The 27,768-nt window shown below is 36.9% G+C and overlaps 1 protein-coding gene across 1 annotated transcript in view; it reads left to right on the top strand.

Moving 5' to 3' along the window:
• LOC150093122 (uncharacterized) overlaps window positions 1–27,768 on the top strand; it is a 74,098-nt gene that overhangs the window by 6,080 nt on the left and 40,250 nt on the right. The gene's annotated exons all lie outside the window — the stretch shown is intronic.

The following is a 27,768-nucleotide window of genomic DNA, read 5'->3' as shown; positions in this document are numbered from 1 at the left end:
AAACTTATTATTGGTGTGTGTTCGTGGTGAGGGTAAAATATTTTTGATAAATCTTATTTTTTTCTGTTAAAATAACATATAATTATTTATTTATTATAGATACAAGGCTGAATTATGATGAGTATCACTGTTGAAAATATGAAAAGAATTATATTTTCTCAATTATCGTTACACAAGACAAATGCACTGCGATCTAACACAGTGCCAGAATATTGAAGCCGGCACTGCTCATTGAGCAGTGTCACTGCAGATAAATTGTATGCTTGCGCATGTTATTTCTGTGTATGAAACTTTTATTATTGGTGTGTGTTCATGGTTATGGTGAAATATTTTTAATAAAGCAATTTTTTTAATATGTAAATTTACTTATTAATAAATTTGTTACTGATTAGGAAAAAATGATTTTTTTTTTTTTTTTGTATATGCAGCACCCCACTTAAAATATTCACTAGCTGCCACTGTTCAGTACCCATGCTGATATCTCATCCAATCCAGCTGCTGTGTATTTAAGTCATTGTCTTGTAACAGCTTTAATACATCTATCTACCTCTGTTATTTAGTCCATTTCTCACTCATCTATGTAGCTAACTATTGTATTGTACAACGAAAATAACACTATAACCAGTGTTTAACTTTTTAACTTAACCACAGATATTTTTACACTAGCCTAACGTGAACTGGAATGATTGTTTCTCTCTCATCTTATGCAAATATCAAAAATAGTTTTTAATATTATTTTTTCTAGGCAACTGTTTTTAATTGGTAAACCAATTGTTATTGGTTTTCTTTGATCTGCTTGTTTCCACACATTAATTTACTGTTAATTTTAGTATGAATTATCTGTGCTTTTCATTGAAGTTTATTACTGTGGTTATTGTCATTGTTTTATAGTTATGCCATAGGTTACCTTTTAAAGATTCATGTATATACATAATGAGCACACCCATCTTGAACATATCTTTCTGCTCACATTTTTCCTTTAGTTGAAAAGTCATTAGTTTTGAATTCCATCTTTTAATAAAGGCTTTTTCAGCCAAAAGTGAGTCGATCTATTTCATATGAAGATCAGGATTTTTCCTCCTGCAAAACAGACAACACCAGTGGAAGAACATGGGAGAACACTGGTGAACTAAATGAACTAAAACAAATAAACAGGCACTAATTTACTAGCTTTTTAAAGCTTTAGTTACTTTAGCTGTAATTACAAACTCCGAATTACCCACCTGTGTTGGAAACATATAAAGCTTGTTCATAAGCAAAAGCTATGGTGGCATTTTTTCATTGTTTGTTTTTTAAGGGCACATGAATACACGTAAGGGTACAATAACAGCATTGCATAATATTGTAGACAGAATTTGACAAATTCAAGTATTCATTTATTTCACCACTTTGGCAAACTGAGATATGCAATAAGAAATCTAAATATCTGAGACTGATAACATTATACTATGAGTGTAATATACAAAAGTAATCTTTGGTATAAGTTACTTAATAATGACCTACTTGAGATACACAAATTCAGAGGAATCGGGGTTTTCCAAAGGTTGCATAGGATTTATTGGTGCAAGAACAGCAAATACCATTATACACCATTATGTGGCAGCAGTATAAATATTTTTTAGGTGTGCCACTTACCTGTCAGCATTTAAACTTGTTGCTTTTCCTTAGATATCTGATAGTAACTCCATAGAAAGTTCAGTTTCTTAGCACAACTAATCTTAAGTAGTTTCATCACCTAGATGTAGCCTTGAAAGATTTCTAAATTGATGATAGAGAATACATTAAGACCTGTCTCATTTGTATTCTTTTTTTTTTTTTTAAATTCAATTTATATAACTTATTGCATATCTCATTATTTAGTGAATAGTATTATTTATCTGATTTCCGTACATTGGAAGCGATCACTATTTAGTCTTGAGCAGGATAAAATTGAATTTCATATTGAAAAGAATAACATGTAAGAAAGTTTTAAAATGAATAAAAGTTGAGCAGCTCTCAGATGTGAACTGTAGACTAAAATACACAAAGATTATTGAAGAAAAAATGAAGAGTTTGAGAACAGGAACCAAACCTTGCAGGTTCAGTGGCAAGCCTTGAAGAAAACCATGATTGATTCAGCCAGAGAGACATCTGGTGAGGTTGTCTGGAAAGATAGAAAAATCAGAACTCCATGGTGGACACAGGAAGTTAAAGAGGCAATGAATGAAAAGAAGAAAGCATATCAAAAGTTCCTGGCAAATAAGTTAGCTTTTGCTCTTAGAGAATACAGAGACAAATGTAAGAAAGCAAAACACTGTGTAAACACTGAGTTAAACAAAAGTCATGGGAGGACTTTGGCAAGAACATAGAAAATAAATATCAAGAAGGTGGCAAAATATTCTGGAGGTTGTTGAAGAAGCTTAGAAATGGAGGAAAGAGTACTCTAAAAGGAGTTAGAGATGACAAAGGTGACATGAAAATGGGAGAAAAAGATATCCTTGAAGTATGGAGTGATAGCACAGTGGTAAAAAACACTCAACAGGCATACAGTCAGGAATACATATTCATACTTGAAGTAAAAAAAAGCCAACAAAGGCTTGAAACATGGAAAGGCAACAGGATTAGATGATTTTCGACCAGAAATGCTGAAGTATGATGGTATAAAAGTCTTACAGTGGCTGCACTGCATAGTTCAGAAAGCCTGGACAGAGGGGCGAATTCCAGATGATTGGAGTAGAGCTCTAATTGTACCCATATATAAAAAGGGAAATAAAACTGAATGTGAGAATTACAGAGGTATTTCCCTACTGAGTGTTTCTGGCAAGATCTATGCAAGTATACTTGAGAAACGGTTGAGAAGAATTGTGGAAGAAAAGCTTGGTGAAGAACAAGCTGGATTCAGACCAAATAGAGGCTGTCAGGATCAGATCTTTACTTTACGACAAATAATTGAGAAAGCATGGGAATATAAAAAGATCTGTATTTAAGTTTTGTCGATCTGGAAAAGGCATACGACAAGGTGCCAAGAGAGAAGCTATTCGATACGCTACAGTTATATGATGTCAATGGGGCATTATATCAAGCAATACTTAGTCTTTATATGAGTTGTAAGTCAGCAGTTAGAATTAAAGGAAATACAGGAAGATGGTTTAATGTTAAATCTGGTGTGAGACAAGGATGTACATTACCCCCTCTATTATTCATTATCTATATGGATCACATTATGAATGAAAGTGGTATTAAACATGATATCAAAATTGGAGATGTTAATCAGCTCTTTGCTTTATGTGGACGATGTTATACTTCTAAATAAATCCGCTACAAGTTTGCAAGATTCCCTGACTAAATTGAATAACTGTTGTAATAGATATGGTATGAAGGTCAGCATTATAACTAATATTTAAGGAATTGACAGCGTATACTGGAAATATAGATTAAATAAACTTTAATATACACTTTCCGATATTTCGGCGAACGTTACGTTGCCATCTTCTTGGGAACTTACTAAAAAGACACGTGCACACAACTACTAATACAACAAATGAGACTGAGGCTAGGACGCTAGCGTTTTCCTAAAGTCCTGATGGTGCCCCCTGACGGGCTATATTGGTAGTTCTTGGCCTTTGGGCTGAAGTTCTTTTGATAAAAGTTTCCCAAATTTGGGGCAGTTTCATGCATCCAAATTTGTTGAGGTTTGGCATGTTCCTAAGGGCCGAGGCTGATTCCATGAATAGTCTTTCATACTTGAACTTGCTGCGGTGTATTACTGTGGCTTTCTTCCATCTTATTCTGTGGCGAGTATCCAGAGCGTGGTCTGCAAGCCCAGAGTGGCTGTACTGGTGAAATCGGATGTAATCCTTGTGTTCTGAGATTCTGATATTTGCTGTCCTGCCTGTTTGGCCAAAGTAGGACAGTTTACAGCTGCAAGGGACCTGGTATACACCAGGTAGGTCTAGGGGAAGTGGTTGGTCTTTGGTGGAGCGGATAAGGGATGCCAGTTTTCTATGTGGTCTGTAACAAGTGGTCAAATCATGTTTTTTTAAGATTTTATTGATTTTTTCTGAGGTGCCTCTGATGTAGGGAATAGTGATGGATTTAGAGTAATCTTTTTTGTGAGGGGGAGGGGGTGGTGGGTTGTGGATAACTGGGTAAAGTATTTTTTGGATTTTTTGGAGGGGGTAGCCGTTGGCTGAGAAAGTGTCACGGATGTGATTTAGTTCAGAGGTTAGGGCTTGATCATTAGAACAGATTATTTTTGCCCTGTTGAATAATGTTTTAATAACTCGATATTGTTGTGAGGGGGGGGGGGGATTGTTGGTGAATGTATCTGCCTGTATGGGTGGGTTTTCTATAAACTGAGAAAACCAAGGTTCCATCAGGTTGGCGGGTGACTAGTGTGTCTAGGAAGAGGAGGTTATTGTTTTCCTCTTTTTCCAGGGTGAATTTGATTCTAGGGTGTTGGTTGTTCAAGTGTGTTAGGAAGGAGAGGAGTGAATCCGGTCCATGTGGCCAAATAGCGAAAACATCATCAACATAGCGAAGCCATATGGTAGGTTTTTGTGGGGCTGAGTTTAAGGCTTTCTCTTCAAACATCTCCATGAAAAAGTTGGCCAAGGGTGGGGAAAGTGGTGAACCCATGGCTGTCCCCTCTGTCTGTTTGTAGAATTTTTCCTGCCAAACGAAATAGCCTGAGTTCATTGTAAACTGGAATAGGGCTGAGATATCGGGAGGAAATTTAGCTTGGATTAGCTCTAAGGTTTCTTTGAGAGGGACATTCGTGAATAGGGAGGAGACATCAAAACTGACCATTATGTCATTGTGTTGGAGTGTAAGGTTTTCTATACTGGCTTTGAAGTGGGCTGAGTTTTTTATGTGTGATGGTGTATTGCCAGTATAGTGTGAGAGCGCTTTGGCTAAATGCTTGGCTAGTTTGTAAGTGGGGGAATCAATGCCATCCACTATGGGACGTAATGGCATATTTTCTTTGTGTATTTTTGGGAGCCGATATATGCGGGGGGGTCTAGAGTTATAGGGTTTTAGTCTGTTGGTAATCTCCACAGGCCAAGAAGTGACCTTCTTAAGGAGCCTATGGAGTTTTCTAATTTGTGAGCTGGTGGGATTGTAATCAATGGGGAGGTAAGTGGAGCGATCTAATAATAAAGCCTTGAGCTTACCTGTGTAGTCTTTAAGATTGAGTACCACAGTGGCGTTCCCCTTATCCGCTTTGGTGATCACTATTTTTTTGTTTCTCTTCAATTCTTGTAGTGCCTTGTATTCACTAATGGATATATTGGATTTTGGAGGTTTTGCTTTATTGAGAACACAGGCTACATCCAATCTAATGTCGTTGGCGATGTGGGTTGGAAGTTGGCGGATCCCGCATTCAATTTGAATCATTAATTCCTCGGCCGGTAATTTCCTAGGAGCAATGGCGAAGTTGTGACCACGTGACAGAGCGTGGATTGTTTCTGGCTTTAAGGTAGCTGACGATAGGTTAACAACAGTGTTGGTTTGTAGTTTCGACGCTGAGTTCTTTGTTAATTTATCAAACTTGTTGATATGTCGGCTTCGTACTCGTTCAAATTCTTTTTTAGCTGCCGTACACGTGACGTCATGTAGGACCGACCAAAGCTCGTGATTCAGCGTATGTGAAAGCTCGTTTTCCAGCGTTGCTATCGCGCTGTTTATATCGGCTAGGGAACCGCGTGTAGCGGTAATTTGTTCCCGAAGTAATGCCTGGCTAGCGCGGTTGTAAATACGGAGAGCTTTCTGTGAGATGAAGCGGTGTTTGAATTTAACACAGTTCGGGATGACATGATTATCCCGGCAGCGTTTTAGGAATGCCAGACGGTTAAGTTGTCTGGATAATTTCAGCCTCAGTTTGCCGTAATGGTGGGCCTTGCGTACTCCGTGGATGATCTCCGTGGATGATCATTATTCTTGTTGAGAGGCTTATACGCTGGTTAGACATAATAAGTAATATTTAAGGAATTGACAGCGTATACTGGAAATATAGATTAAATAAACTTTAATATACACTTTCCGATATTTCGGCGAACGTTACGTTGCCATCTTCTTGGGAACTTACTAAAAAGACACGTGCACACAAGTACTAATACAACAAATGAGACTGAGGCTAGGACGCTAGCGTTTTCCTAAAGTCCTGATGGTGCCCCCTGGCGGGCTATATTGGTAGTTCTTGGCCTTTGGGCTGAAGTTCTTTTGATAAAAGTTTCCCAAATTTGGGGCAGTTTCATGCATCCAAATTTGTTGAGGTTTGGCATGTTCCTAAGGGCCGAGGCTGATTCCATGAATAGTCTTTCATACTTGAACTTGCTGCGGTGTATCACTGTGGCTTTCTTCCATCTTATTCTGTGGTGAGTATCCAGAGTGTGGTCTGCAAGCCCAGCGTGGCTGTACTGGTGAAATCGGATATAATCCTTGTGTTCTGAGATTCTGATATTTGCTGTCCTGCCTGTTTGGCCAAAGTAGGACAGTTTACAGCTGCAAGGGACCTGGTATACACCAGGTAGGTCTAGGGGAAGTGGTTGGTCTTTGGTGGAGCGGATAAGGGATGCCAGTTTTCTATGTGGTCTGTAACAAGTGGTCAAGTCATGTTTTTTTAAGATTTTATTGATTTTTTCTGAGGTGCCTCTGATGTAGGGAATAGTGATGGATTTAGAGTAATCTTTTTTGTGAGGGGGAGGGGGTGGTGGGTTGTGGATAACTGGGTTAAGTATTTTTTGGATTTTTTGGAGGGGGTAGCCGTTGGCTGAGAAAGTGTCACGGATGTGATTTAGTTCAGAGGTTAGGGCTTGATCATAATCACCGCTTTGGTGATCACAAAAAAATAGTGATCACCAAAGCGGATAAGGGGAACGCCACTGTGGTACTCAATCTTAAAGACTACACAGGTAAGCTCAAGGCTTTATTATTAGATCGCTCCACTTACCTCCCCATTGATTACAATCCCACCAGCTCACAAATTAGAAAACTCCATAGGCTCCTTAAGAAGGTCACTTCTTGGCCTGTGGAGATTACCAACAGACTAAAACCCTATAACTCTAGACCCCCTCGCATATATGGGCTCCCAAAAATACACAAAGAAAATGTGCCATTACGTCCCATAGTGGATGGCATTGATTCCCCCACTTACAAACTAGCCAAGCATTTAGCCAAAGCGCTCTCACACTATACTGGCAATACACCATCACACATAAAAAACTCAGCCCACTTCAAAGCCAGTATAGAAAACCTTACACTCCAACACAATGACATAATGATCAGTTTTGATGTCTCCTCCCTATTCACGAATGTCCCTCTCAAAGAAACCTTAGAGCTAATCCAAGCTAAATTTCCTCCCGATATCTCAGCCCTATTCCAGTTTACAATGAACTCAGGCTATTTCGTTTGGCAGGAAAAATTCTACAAACAGATAGAGGGGACAGCCATGGGTTCACCACTTTCCACACCCTTGGCCAACTTTTTCATGGAGATGTTTGAAGAGAAAGCCTTAAACTCAGCCCCACAAAAACCTACCATATGGCTTCGCTATGTTGATGATGTTTTCGCTATTTGGCCACATGGACCGGATTCACTCCTCTCCTTCCTAACACACTTGAACAACCAACACCCTAGAATCAGATTCACCCTGGAAAAAGAGGAAAACAATAACCTCCCCTTCCTAGACACACTAGTCACCCGCCAACCTGATGGAACCTTGGTTTTCTCAGTTTATAGAAAACCCACCCATACAGGCAGATACATTCACCAACAATCCCCCCCCCCTCACAACAATATGGAGTTATTAAAACATTATTCAACAGGGCAAAAATAATCTGTTCTAATGATCAAGCCCTAACCTCTGAACTAAATCACATCCGTGACACTTTCTCAGCCAACGGCTACCCCCTCCAAAAAATCCAAAAAATACTTTACCCAGTTATCCACAACCCACCACCCCCTCCCCCCTCACAAAAAAGATTACTCTAAATCCATCACTATTCCCTACATCAGAGGCACCTCAGAAAAAATCAATAAAATCTTAAAAAAACATGATTTGACCACTTGTTACAGACCACATAGAAAACTGGCATCCCTTATCCGCTCCACCAAAGACCAACCACTTCCCCTAGACCTACCTGGTGTATACCAGGTCCCTTGCAGCTGTAAACTGTCCTACTTTGGCCAAACAGGCAGGACAGCAAATATCAGAATCTCAGAACACAAGGATTACATCCGATTTCACCAGTACAGCCACTCTGGGCTTGCAGACCACGCTCTGGATACTCGCCACAGAATAAGATGGAAGAAAGCCACAGTAATACACCGCAGCAAGTTCAAGTATGAAAGACTATTCATGGAATCAGCCTCGGCCCTTAGGAACATGCCAAACCTCAACAAATTTGGATGCATGAAACTGCCCCAAATTTGGGAAACTTTTATCAAAAGAACTTCAGCCCAAAGGCCAAGAACTACCAATATAGCCCGCCAGGGGGCACCATCAGGACTTTAGGAAAACGCTAGCGTCCTAGCCTCAGTCTCATTTGTTGTATTAGTACTTGTGTGCACGTGTCTTTTTAGTAAGTTCCCAAGAAGATGGCAACGTAACGTTCGCCGAAATATCGGAAAGTGTATATTAAAGTTTATTTAATCTATATTTCCAGTATACGCTGTCAATTCCTTAAATATTAATTATTATGTCTAACCAGCGTATAAGCCTCTCAACAAGAATAATGAAGGTCAGCATTAAAAAGACAAAGACAATGGAAATAGGTAGAATTGTTAAAAATGTCAACTGTGTTGTGAACTGGGAACCTATGGAACAAGTAAAACATTTCAGCTACTTAGGCACGATTTTTAGTGAAGATGGTAAATTAAATATGGAAATAGACAACAGAATCAACAAAGCTGGTATGGTAGGCAGTCAATTGAATAAATTCATATGGAATAAGAGAGAAATTAGTCAGAACACTAAATTAGCTGTATACAAGACAGTTCAAACCAGTTTTAACTTATGGATCTGAGAGCTGGGTCAGAAGTAAAACACTTGACCAAATAGAGACCGCAGATATGAGAGTTCTGAGAAAGATTAGAGGCATGAACCGATGGCATCAATAGCAGTATCATATTAAAAACGAGGATATTAGGAAAGAACTTGACATTGTCAGCATCCAGGAATGCGTTAGCAGAGCTAATCTCAGGTGGTACGGTCACTTAAACAGAATGGGCGAGGAAAGATTAGCAAAACAAGTGTTCTCTGCCAGGTTGGCAGGAAAATGTCCCAGAGGAAGACCAAGATATAGGTGGACTGGTATGGTACAAAGTGCCTTAGATGATAGAAATATAAGATCTGATAATGTTGGAGTCTTGACAAGTAACAAACTGATTTGGAGGAAAATTATCGATAGAAAGTTAGTAATGATGTAAATTTTTCATGTAATACTATCATATCCTGTGCACCCCCTTGAGCGTACAGTTCAGGAATTTGATGATGATGGTGATTTCCTTACATATAAAGTGATAATTACACCAGGCAAAAAAAATTACTTCCTAAATTAATGTGAACAAGTTATGCTGAGCACCAACATTATTTTACAAATTTAGCTTTATATTGTTATTTCTTAATAAAATTCTGATATTAAAAAGTCATTTCAAAAACAGTCTGACAATAAATCATGAGCAGCTAAAATGAATTATAATCATCTTAACATGTTATGATATGTAACTGATGAAAGAAATGCATATATTTATTATGAGGAAAATTGAATTGAATGAATTTTAGACATATAATGTTAATATACCTGAAAGCATATCTACAGGGTGTTCGGGATAAATTTGACAGTTTCGTAAGGAAAAAGAAAATCTTCTTTGTATCTATTAAATTTAATGAATTGACAAAAAAACATTACAGGCAGAGTTAATTACAATACTATCAACAAGATTTACTCAAAATAACCACCATTAGCATCGATCACAGCTTCAATTCTGCTTCGGAACCTCGAACAAGCTGATGCTACAGTCTCCCTGGGAAGGGCCGCAAAAACTGTTTTAATTTTATCCATTAACTGGGCTTTTGTATTACTGGAAGTGCGATTGGTGTCTTTTTCAACTGCGCCCCATACAAAATAATCCATGGGGTTAAGGTCTGGGGAGTTTGGAGGCCAAACATTTGGACTGGTGAAGTCGTAGAAATTTTCAGACAACCATTTTTGACTTTTCCCAGAGGTGTGGCAAGGGGCCGAATCCTGCTGCCATACATACCGCCTACCATTGGCTACCCTTGTTATCCAGGGCTTGACTACAGTTAGCAACTCCACGAACAAAGCCCGAATTCCAATGCCAGGGTTCTTCAACACCTGTTCCTGCAGATTTGCGAGGAATTCTGCTGTACGAACGCAATCAGATCGTCTGCTAGGGATCTTTCTTCTTGCTACATCCTCGTAGTCACCATTGCAAGTCTCTAGTTCATGCCTGATTGTTTTTACTGTATTCAGGGAGCATTGGGCAGCAGTCGTAATATCCTTATTTTGATGGCGGGCACGAATCATCATGATACAAGTTATTCTCTTCCATGATTCAGGTGGGTTCCAGCTATCCATCCTTTCTGACATCTTGTATATGAATGAAGAAGGGTCCAAACTTTTAAATGAAGAGAAGTGTGTGTTAATACATGTAACTTACGGAAAAATATAATTAATTATAAATATGTCAAATTTATCCCGAACACCCTGTATATGTAACATTTGTTTGTGATATGCACACATCTATGGTGTTGTGATCTGATATGGGACATGCTATGCTGCACATAGTATGTCTTGTATGGAGGTCTTTAAATTATTTACAATTTCAATCTAAGGCAGTGGTGTTCAACCTTTTTTACTATGCGAGCTACTTTTCTATAAAAAGTTATTCACCGATCTACTCTCTTATATAGATCACGTTCCCCTAACCTGATATCTGATTATGCACAAATAAACAACTAAAAAAAATACACAACTAAAAACTTTATTTATGTATTTAAAAATTTATTTATCACTTTTAATTATTTTAATACAAAAAAAAAAAAAAATATATATATATATATATATATATATATATATATATGTTGGAATAAAATATTTATTTCTCTATTTTGAAAAACTAAAGTTATAAAAAACAACAGATTGATTACAAACTCACAAGTTACAGGAAATGCTGGTTAATTAAAAAAAAAAAAGTTAATGTGAAATTTGGCATTGTTTGGACCTCGCAATATTTTCATAGTCAAGTTGATATGAAGAAATGGCCAATCGCAGACAATCATCCAAATGATCATTTGTAATTTGGTTTCTTAATTCATTTTTTATGACGGTCATATTTGAAAAAGCGGATTCTGACAAATATGTCGATCCGAAACACGACAGAATTTTCCGCGCAATATCAGTTAATATTGGGAATTTTTCATGTGCATACTTCCAAATGACTTCATTGTTTATTGATTTTAAATGTAAACTATTCTGAATGTTTATTATTTCAAGTTCTACTTCAGCTTGGTTTATATGAAACAGCCCACTAATTTTATTTGAAATTTCTGTGATGTTCAAGTTTTCTTGAAGTGGATTATTGATAAAAGATACAATCATTTCAGTTTTATTAAAATCTTCAAATCTTGAATTTATTTCTTCCTCAACTAATTCTGTTTCACAAATAAATTCTTTTAAATCGTAGCGAAGCATTTCTTGATTTTGTTCAAAAAATTTTAATAAATATGGGAGATGCCTAAATTCATGGTCATTTATATTTTTCTTTAATAAAAGTAAGTATTGTTGGAAAATTTTTATTGAAATTAACATGTCAATTAATTTTTATCTCTACCTTGTAACTCTAATAAATTGCTTAATTTTGTACAGAAAATCTACTAAAAATGATAAGTGTAACAACCATCTTTTATCACTCAATTGTGGATAAATATCTCCTTTTTCATTAAGAAAAAATTTTATATCATTAATTAATATAAGAAATCTTTCTAAAAATTGACTTCTGCTGAGCCAGCGAACATTATTGTACAACAGAAGTTCCCTATCATCATCTGCCTGTAATTTAAATAACCGCCATTGCAGGGCTTTTCCTCTAACAGAATTTACAATTTTAATTGTAATATCCAAAACATCTTTTGTGTTTAATCTTTTACTACACAGTACTTGTTGGTAAATAATACAGTGGTATGTTAAAAAATCTGGATATTTGTCATCGTTTTTACATAATGAAACGAAGCCTGATTTATTACCTATCATTGCAGGAGCACCATCAGTAGTAATAGACACAGGTTTAAAAAGCGGAAGTTTGTGTTGTTTCACAAATTCATCAAATGCCGAAAAAATGTCTTCTCCCCTAGTCCTTCCCAATAATGCTATAATTTTCAAAAGTTCTTCTTTACTTGAATAATCTTGAAATACCATGCGAATAAATACCATTAACTGAGCAATATCAGTGAAGTCGTTTGATTCATCAAATTGTAATGAAAACACAACACATTGGTGAATGTCTGACATTAACCTGGCCTGGAAACTTTTCTCCGGCAATTGGAACTCTTCCTTTCAGCAATTTGAAACCTTGTCTGCGGCCTAGAAGTACTCTCTCTCTCTCTCTCTCTCTAATGACGTCTCAAACCGAGAAGCTCCTTCCTGGAAGCAGGAAACTCCTCTCTCAAGCAATGTGGATCTGGGCAGTCTCTCTGACGGCGACTCTGGACCGGGCGGCCTCCTCTCTGACAGCAATTCTGGACCCGGGACCCCTTCTGCTTGCTTCAGTCCCTTTTTATTAGGCTTCCTCTGAGACCTCGCATAAAGTTTGGCAATCCCCAAAGAATCGGTATGAGTCTTTCATCTTAAGTTTCAAGTTCAGCATGCCTTTTGTTCTCCTCCTCTGTCTTTTGATTGTAAGTTGCCGGCCATCGGAATTGTTTGAACTCTTTCTGACTGACTTTGGAGATGTTTACACTTAGAGCCTGCAAGCCTTTCTCATACATACAAATTTCAGTAACAATCTTTCTAATGCCGCCATGTACAGCTTCGGCGACAAAAACATTGTCTTTGTTTTTAACACTCTAACATATTCTTATTAAAGCAGTATATACAGTTAGCTTCAAAAGAGTTATTTACAAAAAGATCTAATACAAACTATACCAAGACAAACAAAGTTCATTTTTTTACAATATTCACATGGGACTTAACCTAAGTAAAAAATCGATGTAATGTGCTTTGGAATATTTAATATTTAAGCTACAATCGAGTTTTTACACTTTGCTTATAATCATATTCACTTGGCTCACTGTTGACTTCCACTGATCCAAATTAATTCATTTACCCAGACTTATAAGAAAATTACTGATTTGACAGTTTTAACGAAAAATAAATAAACAATAGCAATACACTTAAAGCGAATTAAAAATAATACAAAATAATGATAAATAAAATATTATGTTTTCAGTTTTAATTAAATTTGTAAGGAAAGAGGAATACACAAGAGATCAACCAAAAATTGCTCCGTGATCTACTGGTCGATCGCGATCGACGGGTTGAACACCCTTGGTCTAAGGGATCTGTATGATCCATTAAATTAAAATTATCAGGAAATTATATTCTTGTTTAATCCTTTATCCAAGGCCAATAACTTCATATTAATTGCCTTAATAACCCATAAGGCAAAGCACAGATCCTCTCAGACATGTGTGTGTGTGTGTGTGTGTGTGTGTGTGTGTGTATATATATATATATATATATATATATAAATGCATATATATATATATATATATATATATATATATATATGCATTATGGTAAGGGTTACTACCCAGATCAGTTTCAGACCTTTCAGTCACATCACCGAGAACCAGACCCAGTAAATATACCAAGGTTGATGTTGAAAGTTTATTTTGCACTTGGTTAGACTATAATAAATTTAGTTTAATCCTTTATCCAAGTGTGAGCAAACAAAGTTTGCTCCTGAAAATATCTTCAGGACTGAGGAAAGGTAGTGCAACTCCAGGCAACTCGGAGCAAAGGTGGACCAAGCTGTCATCACTCCTATCTCAGTATCTCCCATAATACAAAACGCATCTCCTTGCGGATATGTATAATGTTGAAACCCAGACCGGTTTCAACCTTTATTGAGGTCTCGGCAGTGGGAGTCAGGCCCAGAGGTGGAGATACCAAGGCAGAAGCAATGGAAAGGTCATCCTTATCTATAGGAGTTGCCAAAAGGTGTGCCACCTTATTATTAAATTACTCTGGATTTAGAGAAAGATGTTGAAAGTTTATTTTGCATATGGTTAGAGTATAATAAATTTAGTTTAATCCTTTATCCAAGTGTGAGCAAACAAAATTTGCACCTGAAAATATCTTCAGGACTGAGGTAAGGTAGTACAACTACCTTACCTCAGTCCTGAAGATATTTTAATCCTTTATCCAAGTGTGAGCAAACAAAGTTTTCAGGTGCAAACTTTGTTTGCTCACACTTGGATAAAGGATTAAATTAAATTTATTATAGTCTAACCAAGTGAAAAATAAACTTTCAACATTTTTCTCTAAATCCAGAGTAATTTAATAATAAGGTGATACACCTTTTGGCAACTCCTATAGGTAAAGATTATCTCTCCATTGCTTCTGTCTTGGTATCTTTACTTCTGGGCCTGGCTCCCACTGACGAGATCTCGATAAAGGTCGAAACCGGTCTGGGTAGTGGCCCTTCCCTTAATGCATAACATTATACATATCTGCAAGGAGATGTGTTTTGCATTAATGGAAATACTGAGATAGGAGTGATAATAGCTTGGTCCACCTTTGCTCCGAGTTGCCTGGTGTTGCACTACCTTTCCTCAGTCCTGAAGAGATTTTCAGGTGCAAACTTTGTTTGCTCACACTTGGATAAAGGATTAAACTAAATTTATTATACCAAGGTTTAATTAATGCTCAAGTCGTATATTTTCCATATACAAGAGTTGGATTCTGAATATATAGATATTGGAGTAATTATTATTTGCTTCAGAATCCAACATGATCTTCCATCACAAAGGCTAGACTTGTAAACAACTTATTTTACAATTTAATATTCATATAACTACCTTAATTTTGTCTAATATTTAATTATTTATTCAAAGAGATATGTATTAATAATGAAAAGACTGTATTAAATATTATTAAGCTATTTTAATTATGACTATGTTAATATTATAAGAACTTGTATTTGATAATTTAACTGCGCATTAATTGAAATGTTAATATTCTCTATTTATTCCTATTTGTAGAAATTTAACGTTATGTAATAGCTCAATTTTATTATGTTTTGTTTGGTTGTCATGGAGGCGCATGTAAGTAAGCGAGCGCAAGTTGGAACACCATGTGAAGAGAAGGTTTATTGAAAAGAGTTTTAGATCACGAGAACAATTTAGGCGGGAAGAACGGATATATAAGCGATGAACACTGAAATTATAGATAACTTAAGAGAGAGAGAGAAAGGAGAGGATTGGCATTAGGTTGGAATCAGAGCATTCGGCAATCACATTGCGATAATAGCGAGTCGGCAAGTCACTCAAGCAGCTAAATAAAGTCTACTAGTCGAGAGGCGGTTAGCTAATAAGTTGTAGAATAACAATTATAGCTACGGAAGACAGCTGAGTGACTACTAAATAGACTAGCAATACTTGAGTTGAGATTTAATTTCAGGCCGACCTGTCAAGGACACACAGAATCTTGAAATAAAGCATCGAGTAACTAGAGAATAGTAGAGGCTGTAAAATGGAAGTTTACCATTAGCTGTGTTTAGAATTATAGTGCTTAAAGAATTATTTGAATGCAGGAAGAATGAACAACTGTGCATGCTTCAAGATAAGGAATTATTGTGTATTACCTTAATTCATGAGTGATCAGTAGTACTTCATGCAAGAACGTTTGTTTATGTGTATAGTGACTGTGAATTAATTCAGTTAATGCTTTGAAGATTTATTTTAATGAGTGGCGATTATTGTTAAAAGTGTTTACGGTTATAAAATGTGTTTGTGTATAAGTTGATGAAGATAGAAGATTATCGGTAAGATTATTCCAACCATTAATATTCCTATACAGAGAAGTGTGTGAGTTTCATCCTAGAATTTCCTTATGTTAACAGTAACTATTGTGAAGATTAGCGGAAGTGTAAATTTAAAAGTGTTTGCTTCAGAAGAAGTGTTACTGAATTTTTATTGTATTTGAAACTTAAGGAACTGTGAGAAGACTGTATTAGAGATAACAGATTTACCATTGTCTGAGTTTGTATGACAGTAGTATCAGAAAGGCTGAAGTGTTTATATTAACTTATTTAGTGTTTTGATCTTAAATGTAAAATTTATGATTCTAAAATTAAATGTTCGTTTTTCTTAATCTAAAGTTGTATTTTGCCTGAATCTCTTTTACTGCACCATTCATAAAATATTCGAACCAAAGCGGGTAAATTAAGTAAGTTAAATATTCTCAGCCACTATTTATAATATTAACACCTAAAAGGAGAGATAGTTGTGAGTTGGTTTTTCTTCAGTTCTTGAACTAATTCAGATATAGAGTGGCGCAGTCTTTAAATATATATTTTCTCTATATTTGAATTAGAAATCAACTAGCAACCTTCTATTTTGTTTAAGAACATCATAGTGATTAACATGTCGGATCCAAAGTATAGATTGAGAAGAAGTAGGATCCAACACAAGTAATGAAAAGGTGTCCACTTATTCAAATACTCTGGTTCAGTAATAGTTGTAGAAAGTTTTATTATTATTATTATTATTATTATTATTATTATTAAACAAGACCTCATGGAGTCAAAGACTCATCTAGGAGGTCCTTTTATCTCACACACATCTCATCATACCGGGTCTTAAACACATTCAAACTCCCTGCAGACACCACACTCTCAGGCAAGGCATTCCAATCATTCACAACTCTGCACGAAAAAAACCTGCCTCTCACTCCCCTACTCACACCCTCTTTATACAGTTTCCAGGGATGACCTCTGGTTCTCCCCTGATCTCCCACTATTCGCTGTAGAACTTCTCCACCATTGATCCTATAGCAACCCCTTACCAACTTGTAGGTCTCTATCATATCTCCCCTCTTCCTTCTCTCCACTAGTCTCTGCAAATTACATCTTTTCAATCTTTCCTCATACTCGACATTCCAGAGGTCAGAAACTACCTTAGTCAGTCGCCTTTGGACCCTTTCCAACATCTCTTCATCCTTCTGAAAACCAGGTGACCAAATCTGGGCACAATAGTCCATGTGTGGCCTAATCAAAGCCTTATACAATGGAACAAGAATCTCCCTACTTCTACATGTCATTGTCCTCCTCATCATTCCCAGAAGTCTTTGTGTTGTCTTCACAATTTTGGCGATGTGACCCCTAAATTTTAGATCCTTATCCACTATCACTCCCAGATCTCTTATTTCCTCTACTTCCAACAATATATTTTCACCAAGCATAAATTCTGCATCCCATCTTTGTTTTCCAAATTTTAAAACCTTACATTTTGCAACATTGAACTCACATCCCCATTTGCTTGCCCAATCACTCAATTTATTCAAGTCTTCTTGCAAGGCCACAACATCTTCACTACTCTTTATGGTTCGTCCCAACTTTGCATCATCTGCAAACAACTGAATATCTCCATCCAAATCTTCGCCAATATCATTAATATACAAGTTAAATAGTAATGGCCCTAAAACAGACCCCTGAGGCACTCCACTAGTGACTTTCCTTTTCCTGGATATTGCACCCCCATACACAACTTGTTGATACCTATCAGATAGCCAGTCTCCAATCCAATGCACTAATCTAATATCCAACCCCATCTGCTCTAGTTTGACTGTCAACTTATCATGAGGCACTCTATCAAAAGCTTTTGCGAAATCCAAGTATATTACTGTGTATCCTTCTCCTCTGTCCAAGGAAGCAGTCACTTTATTGTAATAAGTAAGTAGATTACTAAAACACGACCTCCCTTTAGCAAATCCATGCTGTCCATCAAAGATTATACCATTGTTGTCAACCCAACTCTGGATCCTAGTTCTCACAAGCTTCTCCAACAACTTAACCACAACACCTGACACACAGATAGGCCTATAGTTTGATGCTTGAGTTCGATCACCTCCTTTATGAAGTGGCACAATCTTGCCCTCCTTCCACTCTTTAGGGACTTGACCAAGTGCAAGACTCGTATTAAAAAAATATGTCAAGGCAGGTGTCAACTCTCTGGCACATTCCTTCAGAATACGCGGTGATATATTATCAAGTCCCGCAGCCTTATTTACATCTAGTTTACTCAACTCCCCAAACACCTCTTGCTCACTTACAGTCAGTCTCTCCTCCCCATCATCAACTGCTCTTAATCTCTCCATGAAGTCACATTCACAAGATTGAAAGATCTTTATGAACTGCTCATTAAGTATCTCCACCACACATTCTGCAACAGCTGTCTTTATACCATTTCCTCCAATCAATGTCATCCTTCCATAATCATTCTTTCTTTTGCTGGCTACATATCGAAAGAACTCCCTAGGATTCTTTTTAGCTTCATTAGCTAACTGCTGTTCATACCTCTCTTTAGCTACTCTCACCAACCAAGTCACTCTCCTTGCCTGGTCTTTGTAGAACTCATGAAATTGGTTACTTCCACTTCTCTTATGCTGCCTCCACAATGCCCTTTTTCTCTGTATTGCATGCTTAATCTCTTTATTCATCCATCTCACACCTAACTTATTTAACCTTCTCACCCGTGGTATACATTTAGACATTGCATCCACTAAATATTTTTTGAAAATCCCCCAAGCTGCATTGATCTCTTTTCCAGCTAACTCCTCATTCCATGCTACACCTGCAAGCTGTCTCCTGAGCTCTTCATAATCACCCCCCTTGTAGTTCCACATATACCCTTTTTTCACAGGGGTCCTTGCACTGCTGGCAACCACCCAAGTAATCACCTCATGGTCACTTTCGCCAATTGGTGGATGATTTGATACCTCATTGATAATTACATCCTCCGATGAGATGACCAAATCCAAGACCCTTAATCCTCTTGTGCCCTCTGTTACATACTGTCTGAGGTAGTTATCCCTCAAAAACTCAAGAAACTCATTTTCTTTACTTCCAGTTGCTATCTCTTCATTCCAATCTATATTGCCATAATTAAAATCACCCATAATGATCATCCTTTTCTTATTTGCTTGGCTTATTTGACTATACATTTCACTATCACCACCATCCACATTACCAGGTCTATAACAACATCCCACCAAGTATTTGAATCTATTCACCTCTATCTCACACCATACTGCCTCAAAACCACTGGCCCCATTTCCCCCTTGCATCTCTACCTTGTATGGACATAACTCTTTCTCTATCATCAATAGCACTCCCCCTCCCTTTTTACCCCTTCTATCCTCACGAAACACATCATACCTTTCCATCTCTATTCCTGTCAGGATGTCATCCTCATCTAACCATGTCTCACTTATTCCGACAATCTCTGGGTGCACAGACGCAATTAGTGCAACCATTTCATCCGCCTTGTTTCTTATACTTCTAGCATTGGTATACAAACACAACAACTCATTTCTGGATCTACAGCTAGTTCCACTGATACCACTCACTCGATGTGATCTCTCCATGCTGGACTGGGGCCATTTCCCTTTCTGCTTCTTCATTTTAGAACCCTTTGCAATTCCATCTGTTTCCTTTTGATCCCTGATCATCCCATTACTTTCCTGCCTACACATTCTCTCACCTCCTCTTGGAGCATCCACCTTTCTCACGCTGTGTATCCCTGTCCACCCTGAGCCTCCCCGTTTCCCTGTTCCTCTTGCACACCCATTCTCTCATTATCTATACTCATACCACTCACTTCCACATTCATTTCCACTCCTTCAATCTCTCCTGTCTTACTCTCCTGCTCTTCCACATCACTCCCCTCTCGATCTGATTCATTCTCTCTATTCACTTCTCTACCTTCCAGCAGCAGTCTCTCCAAGCGACTCACACCATAACCACTCAAATGCAGTCCATCGCTCCCATACAGCTCACTTCGTCCCTCAAACTCATTCCACACATTAACAAACTGTACTCCCATCTCCTCACACATTTCAGCCAGAATATCATTCATAATCCTTGCTCTCCGCCTCATTTCACCACAATCATACCTAGGCAACACACTGACCAACCTTCCTGTCACACTATTCTCCTTTATCTTTCCAAGCAGTCTCCTGACATTCATTCTGACATGCTCCTTGTTCTCTCTCAAATCATTCGTACCAATTAATACAATTAACTCTTTTGCTCGTTCCCGCCTCATATTCAATGCCTCAATCACTCTACTCATTTTACCGCCTGGAAAACATACCTTGTGCATTTTATCCTCTAGCACACCTTTAATAATGGTGTCACCATACAATGCCACTTGCTCATCTTTTGTTAACTCTTTCATGCCATCATGATTTATTTTAATAGTTTTGACCTGCATTCTCTTAATTTCATTCCGCATCCATTTCATTTCTTGCTTCATCCAATCCAATTCACCTTCTGAACCTCGCGACACATTCACTCTATCATTAAATCTTTCTAACTTTCTAACTCTCGACCCTCTCTTCTCACTTTCCCTCTCATTCATCCTTCTTTGTTTCCGTACTTTCGGTCCAACATACGTCCAACTTTCACTGTCATTCTTCTCACTTTCACTCTCACATATCTTTCTTTGTTTCCGTACTTTCGGACTAACATGCGTCCAACTTTCGCTATCATTCTTCTCACTTTTACTGTCATTCATCTTTTTTTTCCACTTAGTTATAAATTAATATAAATTATCCTTTATCTAAGTATAAGCAAAGTTTGCATGTGAAGTATCTTCATGACTAAGTTACTTGTACATGAAGGCTAATAATAAGTTCACATTAATTAGTTGTGAAGATACACTCTACAACTATCTCTAATCCAAAGTATTTTAATAATAAGGTGATGTATCTTATCACTACTTGTATATGGGAAATATGACTTCTGCATTACTTCAAATCTTTTTATCCCTTTTTAGCATTATGCACATCTGAAAGGATGTGTGCTTTGCATTTTGGGATACTAAGGCAGTTAACGTATAGATGGTCTAATAACTTCACAAGTAGCTTTGTTGCGAAGATAGTTCACATGTAAACTTTGTTTGCATTTGGATAAAGGATTGATGAGATACTAGTTCAATTTAGACTTCATGCATGCAAAATGACAGGACAAACATTTCAACTTGTAAATAAAATTAACATTAGGAGCATTGGATAATAAACATTACAGAAACTTCATTAGTATAGTAATGTTACCTGAATAAGTATTGTGTTATTTATTACTACAAAAAGATTTATCATAATGCTTTCTGAGATTTAGGCCCAGTGGCCTGTTCCAGTCTCATTCCATCTTTTCCTTGGTATTCCTGACTTCTGTCTTCCAACTTGGTAATATTGGAGTATCTTTTTAAGTAGTCTTGACCTGTCGAGTCTTTCAATAAGTTTGATTCACTTCTTTAGATATTCAATTTTGTCCAATACCAAGTCTATTTTCAGTTCTTTAAATATTTCTGTGCTTCTTTTTTTTTTTTTTTTGTCCCAGAGAGTGTGGCCTACTGTCATTCATAAGAATTTCATTTCTCCACAGTTTTTGTTATTTTTTTCTTCTGCAGTTTTTATGGTCCATAATTCACTTCTGCACAATAGATATCTTGCCAAAACTTTATAAATTCTTATACGCATTCGAACTTGGTGAGATTTGAAAATATTATTCATCATCTCTACTATCTTTATGATGATTGAAATTTCAATATCAATGTCAGCTTCTTTTGTATGTGATACAGCACATTCCAGCTATTTGAAGCAGTTAATACATTCTAAAATTTTATTTTTAATCATGATTTTACTTCGGACTGGAGATTATTCTTTAAAAAGCCATGATTTTTGTTTTGTCTGTAGATATTTGCATTCCAAAATTTTTAGCAATTATGTTTAAGAAGTATATTGATCTCTGGGCTGTAGCATTGTCACTAGCAAATAAAAAGGTATTAAGTTTTTTCACTTTGTTATACTATAAAGACGCCAAGAAATTAGATTCTTAGTGTAATTTTTTATCCAAGTGTAAGCAAACAAATTTTGTGCATGAAGTATCTTCATGACTGAGCTACTTATATATGGAGGCTAGTGACTTCACATCAATTGCCTTAGTATCCCATAATGCAAAACATACACCCTTCATGGGTGTGTATAATGCTATGCATTATGGGAAGGACCAGACCGGTTTTGACCTTTGAGCTCTCATCAGTGAGAGCAGACACAGAAGGGATACCAAGGCAATTGAATGATGAGAAAATAAATATTATTTTCTTATCATTCTGTGTTGTGAATCAGTACTGTTTAAATAAACTAACACACCTTTTCACTACTTGTAGATGGGAAATATTTGACTTCTGCATTACTTTGACTTTGGTATCCCTTCTGGGTCTTCCCATAATGCACAGCATTATACACACCCAAAAGGATCTGTGCTTTGCATTATGGGATACTAAGGCAAGTGATGTGAAGTCATAAACTTTTATATACAAGTAGCTCAGTCCTGATGATACTTCATGCACAAACTTTGTTTGCTTACACTTGGATATAAAGGATTAAACCAAGAACATAATTTTTGGCATCTTTAATTTAAAGAGGTATTAAGTTCCACCATCCAGTTTAAATCCCAGTTTTATGTTTTTCTTCCATTTCTTTACTGTTTCGTCTATATAGATATTAATTGAGAGTGGTAACATGTGGCATTCTTGATGGACTCCTTTGTTTGTCAGTTTTATTCTGTAACTTTTTCATCGCTTCTTGCAACAATTTGGTTGCTTCGATACATGTTAGTTATTGTTGCAAGTAATTGATTTGGAATGCTCAACTTCATGGGAATAATTCATGTTTTGTTCCTTAAGAATCTGCCAAAGACTTTCTGGTTAAGATGGTTAATATAAAGTTGACTGATTGTCCTTTTCAGAATCCATTTTGTTATTCATAAAGTTTATGTTCTACATATGATTTAAATTTTGTAATTAATATATGTGTATATAACTTATAACCAGTATTTAGGAGGCTTATTTATCTATAGTTTTCACAGTTGCACTTATTATTTTTAATGACCATTCAGGGATCACAGAAAACAATGATGTGTGCACTCAGTCACTAAGTAGAGTGCTACAGCACACCCCAGTGGGCCAGATTGGGTAGTCTTGGCCATCGGGCTAAAGATCTTATGATAAATATTCCCAAATTTGGGGAAGTCTCGTGCACCCTAATTTGTTGATTTGGGGAAAATTTTTCAGGGCTGAGACAGATTCGAGGGATAGCCTTTCATATTTGTATTTGCTGTGGTGTAATAGAGTGGCCTTCCACCATAGCCTGTGGTGAGTGTCCAATGCATGGTCAGAAAGTCCTGAGTGGTTGTATTGGTGGAACTGGATGTAGTTGTCATGTTCAGAAATTCTGATACTGGAGATGTCCTGCCTATTTGGCCTTAGTAGGACAGTTTGCAACTGCAAAGGACGTGGTAGACACTTGGTAGGTCTAGGGAATGTGGCTGGTCTTTCATGGAGCAGAATAGATGCCAATTTTTCATGTAGTCTGTAAGTGGTTGTAAGGTTGTATTTCCTTAGGATTTTTGTAAATTTTTTGGATGTTCCCTGGATATATGTAATGGTGATAGATCTTGAGTAATCTCTGCTCTGAAGAGGGAGGGGAGAGTGGAATTGTGGTTACAGGGTTTTAATATTTTTGGGAGCTGTAGCATTGAGGATATAGTCAGGTTCAGTAGTTAGGGCACTGTTATCAGAACTGATTAATTTTGCCTTGTTTCTGACCAGGATTTTTATAATCCCATACTGTTGGGGAAGGGAGTTACTGCTTTGCTTGTGAATGTCTCTGTGTATTAGGTTTTCTGTAAATGGAGAATGCCAGCGATCTGTCAGGCTGGCATGTAATCGGTGTCTAGGAATGGGAGACTGTTATTTTTCTTTTTCTAAAGTAAAATGGATCCTAGAATGTTGAATTGTCTGTGTTAAGAAATTGTGGAGGGTATCCAGGCCATGTGGCCAAATGGAGAACATGATCTATGTAGCATAACCAGACAGTAGTTTATGTGGGTTTAAGGAGTTTAAGGCTTTTTCTTCAAAGGTCTCCATGAAGAAGTTGGCTATGGGTGGAAAAAGCGGAGAACTCATGGCTGTCCCCCTCTATCTGTTTGTAGAATATTCCTTGCCAAACAAAATAGCCAGAGTACATTTTGATTGAAAAGAGGACTGAGATATCAAGAGGAAATATGGTGAGATTTGGAGTGCTACTTTGAGTGACTTATTGGCACCTGTGTAGTAAGTATTGTAGTTTTCTTCCACTTATTCCTGTGAAAGGATATATGGTGCATTGCCTGTCTCTTGACAGATCCTCCTTTATTTTCATAATAGGCTAAATTGCAGCAGGCACAAGTCACTCCATACACACACACACACACACACACACACACACACACACACATACATCCTCTGTCCAAAAAGAAACCAAACTTTTCGAAAATAGAAGAAACTATTGGTGCCACCTGTTGCATCTTTTTGTTCTCAAAAGCGGCAACCTTCATTACTGTTGTGTCAACTGTTTATGACATTTATTTCATTAGAAGCCGAGTTATAGTGCCAAGAGTGACAGTGTGTTTTGACGAATGGTCGGAAAATGAGTTTCAAACAGAGAGCTGTGATTGACTTTTGTGTTAAACTTGGTAAAAGTTTTACCGAAACACATCAAATGCTTCAAAAAGCATACAGTGATGAATGTTTATCCTGTACACAAGTTTACGAGTAGTTTAAGCGATTTCAAAGTGGTCATGAAATCGCTTAAACCCAAAATTGTCCATGATATTGATTGATTGATGAATTGGGGGGATTCCAAAATCAACTGTGACCAACATTTTGTCCGAGAGTTTGAGCCTTTGTAAATTGAATTCGCGATTTGTTCCCCACAAGTTGACCGACAATCAAAAACTGTATCAAATTGAACACTGCAAGGACCTCATTAAAACTGCTCATAAGGACTCAAACTTTCTTGAAACGATTGTTACTGGTGATGAAACATGGTGTTTTGAGTATAAGCCCAAAACAAAGCGCAGAGTGCTGAGTGGAGACCGCCAGAAGAGGAGCATCGGAAAAAAAGTCGCTTGGAGAAGTCAAAAGTAAAGACAATGTTGATTTGTTTCTATGATTCCAAACACATTATCCACAAAGAATTCGTCCCACCTGGCCAAACGGTCAATGGTGAGTTTTATCTCAAAGTTTTGAAGCGATTAATAGCGAGAATTCGTCGTGTACAGCATGAATATCATGATGCAGGTAGCTGGTCACTTTTGCATGATAATGCACCATCTCATCGTTCAAACATTGTGAGACAGTTTTTGAGCAAAATCCAAGTTTGTGTGTTGGATCACTTGGCATATTCACCTGATTTAGCAACCTGTGACTTCTTTCTCTTCCTCTGACTTCATTTGCTGATGAAAGGAAAGCGATACGAGATCATTGAAAACATTCATGCAGCAGTAACCACAACCCTCAACAGTATCCCAGAAACCGATATAAAAAAAATCGTTTAAAAATTAATTGACCGTGTCGAACGCTGTATCGAAGCTGAGGGAGAGTATATTGATTGAAATAAATGATTTGAATAATTATAATTGGCCTGTGTTTTATTTTCTATCAAAAGTTCGATTTCTTTTTGGATGGAGGGTATATATATATGTGTGTGTGTGTGTAGATATATATATATATACATGTGTGTGTGTGTGTAGATATATATATATATACATGTGTGTGTGTGTGTGTGTGTGTGTAGATATATGTAGATGGCAGGGATATAGATATGGTAGGGAGGTAACTGAATCCATTGAAATAGTGAAATTACCTAGCGAGCACTTTGGAAGAGTATATTATCCAGGTGGTGATATTGTAGGAATAAAGAAACGAATAGCTTATACAGGAATTGAGGTGAATGAAATGGAGGTGAATAGTATATTACAAAACCTTTGAATACATCTATGGGATTGGATGGCATACCAGCTCGGGTCTTACGTGAAGCTGCAAAAGAATTGTCAGTGTCCTTGACCATTTTGTTTAATTTGATTCTCAAGTCTGGGTTAGTCCCGAGGGGGTGGAACGAGGGGAGAATAGTTCTATTGCATAAAGGAGGCTCCCAAGACTACTGTTGCAAGTTACTGACCGATCAGCATATCAAGAGTCATTGTCAAGGTTTTGGAGAAAGTGGTCAAGAGAAAAATACAGGGATGGATAGATGATTAATAGGATACTGTATGGGGGACAGCATGGTTTTGTGAAGGGTAGATCATGCCTCAGTAACTTGCTCACGTGACGGCTGAACTGGATAAGGGTAATGGGTTTACAGTGATACTGCTGGACCTTGCTAAAGCCTTTGACAGGATACAACATGGAATTCTAATCAGTAAACTGCGGCATATGGGGATGGATATAGGGTTGGTGAGATGGATAGGAGGGTGGTTGATGGAGAGAAATCAGAGAGTATTTTATTCAGGAGTAGAGTCCAAAAGATGTCCTATGACTAGTGATGTGCTGCAGGGTTTCGTTCTTGGACCACTGCTGTTTAATTTTTAGTTCATTAACGATATTGTAAAGGATCTGAGAGGAACTGTTTATTTGTTTGCTGATGATGCAAAGTTGGGTAGAGCAATAGCGAATACACATGATGTCAAAATATATATATATATATATAATCTCTGGATTTGTTAAAGGATGTAGTTTTGTCCTTTGAAGAATGGATAAGGGTTATTAGTTTGTCACTTTAAAAGTAGCAGAAATATTATTTTATTCATCATGTCAGCTTCTTTTCAGATGCATCTTCCCCTACAGTTGGCAAGGATATTAAACTACAACTTCCCAGGGTGAGAAAGATAAAAAAAAAAAAAAAAAAAAAAAAAAATCATTTTTTTGATTGAAGGTTATAAGAACCCACACAACTTTCTTTGTAATAGTATAAACCATAGTAACAGGTATTAGAATATACCTCTCCTAAGTATATTCTAATAAGAGATTGAGAATTGACATTTTTTCTTAACTTTTCTCATAGTTGAGAAAAGATGCCAATTTCTGGATGGGAGGCAAGTCTATCTAGCAGTTCACAGAGCAAAATAATTTGCAATTGTTCCAACGTTTCTTACTAAGGCAGTTGATATAAAGTGATCAGCCTGTATATGTGATATTTCACGACTAGGTTAGTTTTAACTAACCTAGTCTTGCAAAATTATTCATGTGCAAAATTTGTTTGCTTACACTTGGATAAAGGATTAAACAAGTAAAGAATTTCTTGGGTAAATTTAACATTTCTTATTAGTTTCTACACTAATAATGGCTTCATTACAAAGCTCAAAATTTTGTGCTTGTAAATAAATATTTCATTTTGTTTTTCATTCCTTACCATGCTTTATATTTTAAATGTTTTAAGTAATATCTGGCTGATATTAATAATTCACTGTCTTTGTTTTAGGAAATACTTCATACACTATTAAAGATTAAAGTCATATTCCAGTTAGTGAGGTCTGATAACTTAAGCTTCTCCTTGAAATGGTAACCATAAAGGCCATGAGTGATTGCATTGTTTATTTAAAATTAAAATGTGAAATTGATCATTAACATGTATGGATTACTTTTAGAAGCTACTAGAAAAA

The sequence above is a fragment of the Typopeltis vanoorti genome, chromosome 24, assembly GCF_054136105.1.
Source record: "Typopeltis vanoorti isolate ZY-2024b chromosome 24, IOZ_Tvanoo_1.0, whole genome shotgun sequence".
NCBI lineage: Eukaryota > Metazoa > Arthropoda > Arachnida > Uropygi > Thelyphonidae > Typopeltis > Typopeltis vanoorti.
The sequence above is the reverse complement of the archived record's forward strand: the minus strand, read 5'-3'. Positions and strand labels throughout refer to the sequence as shown.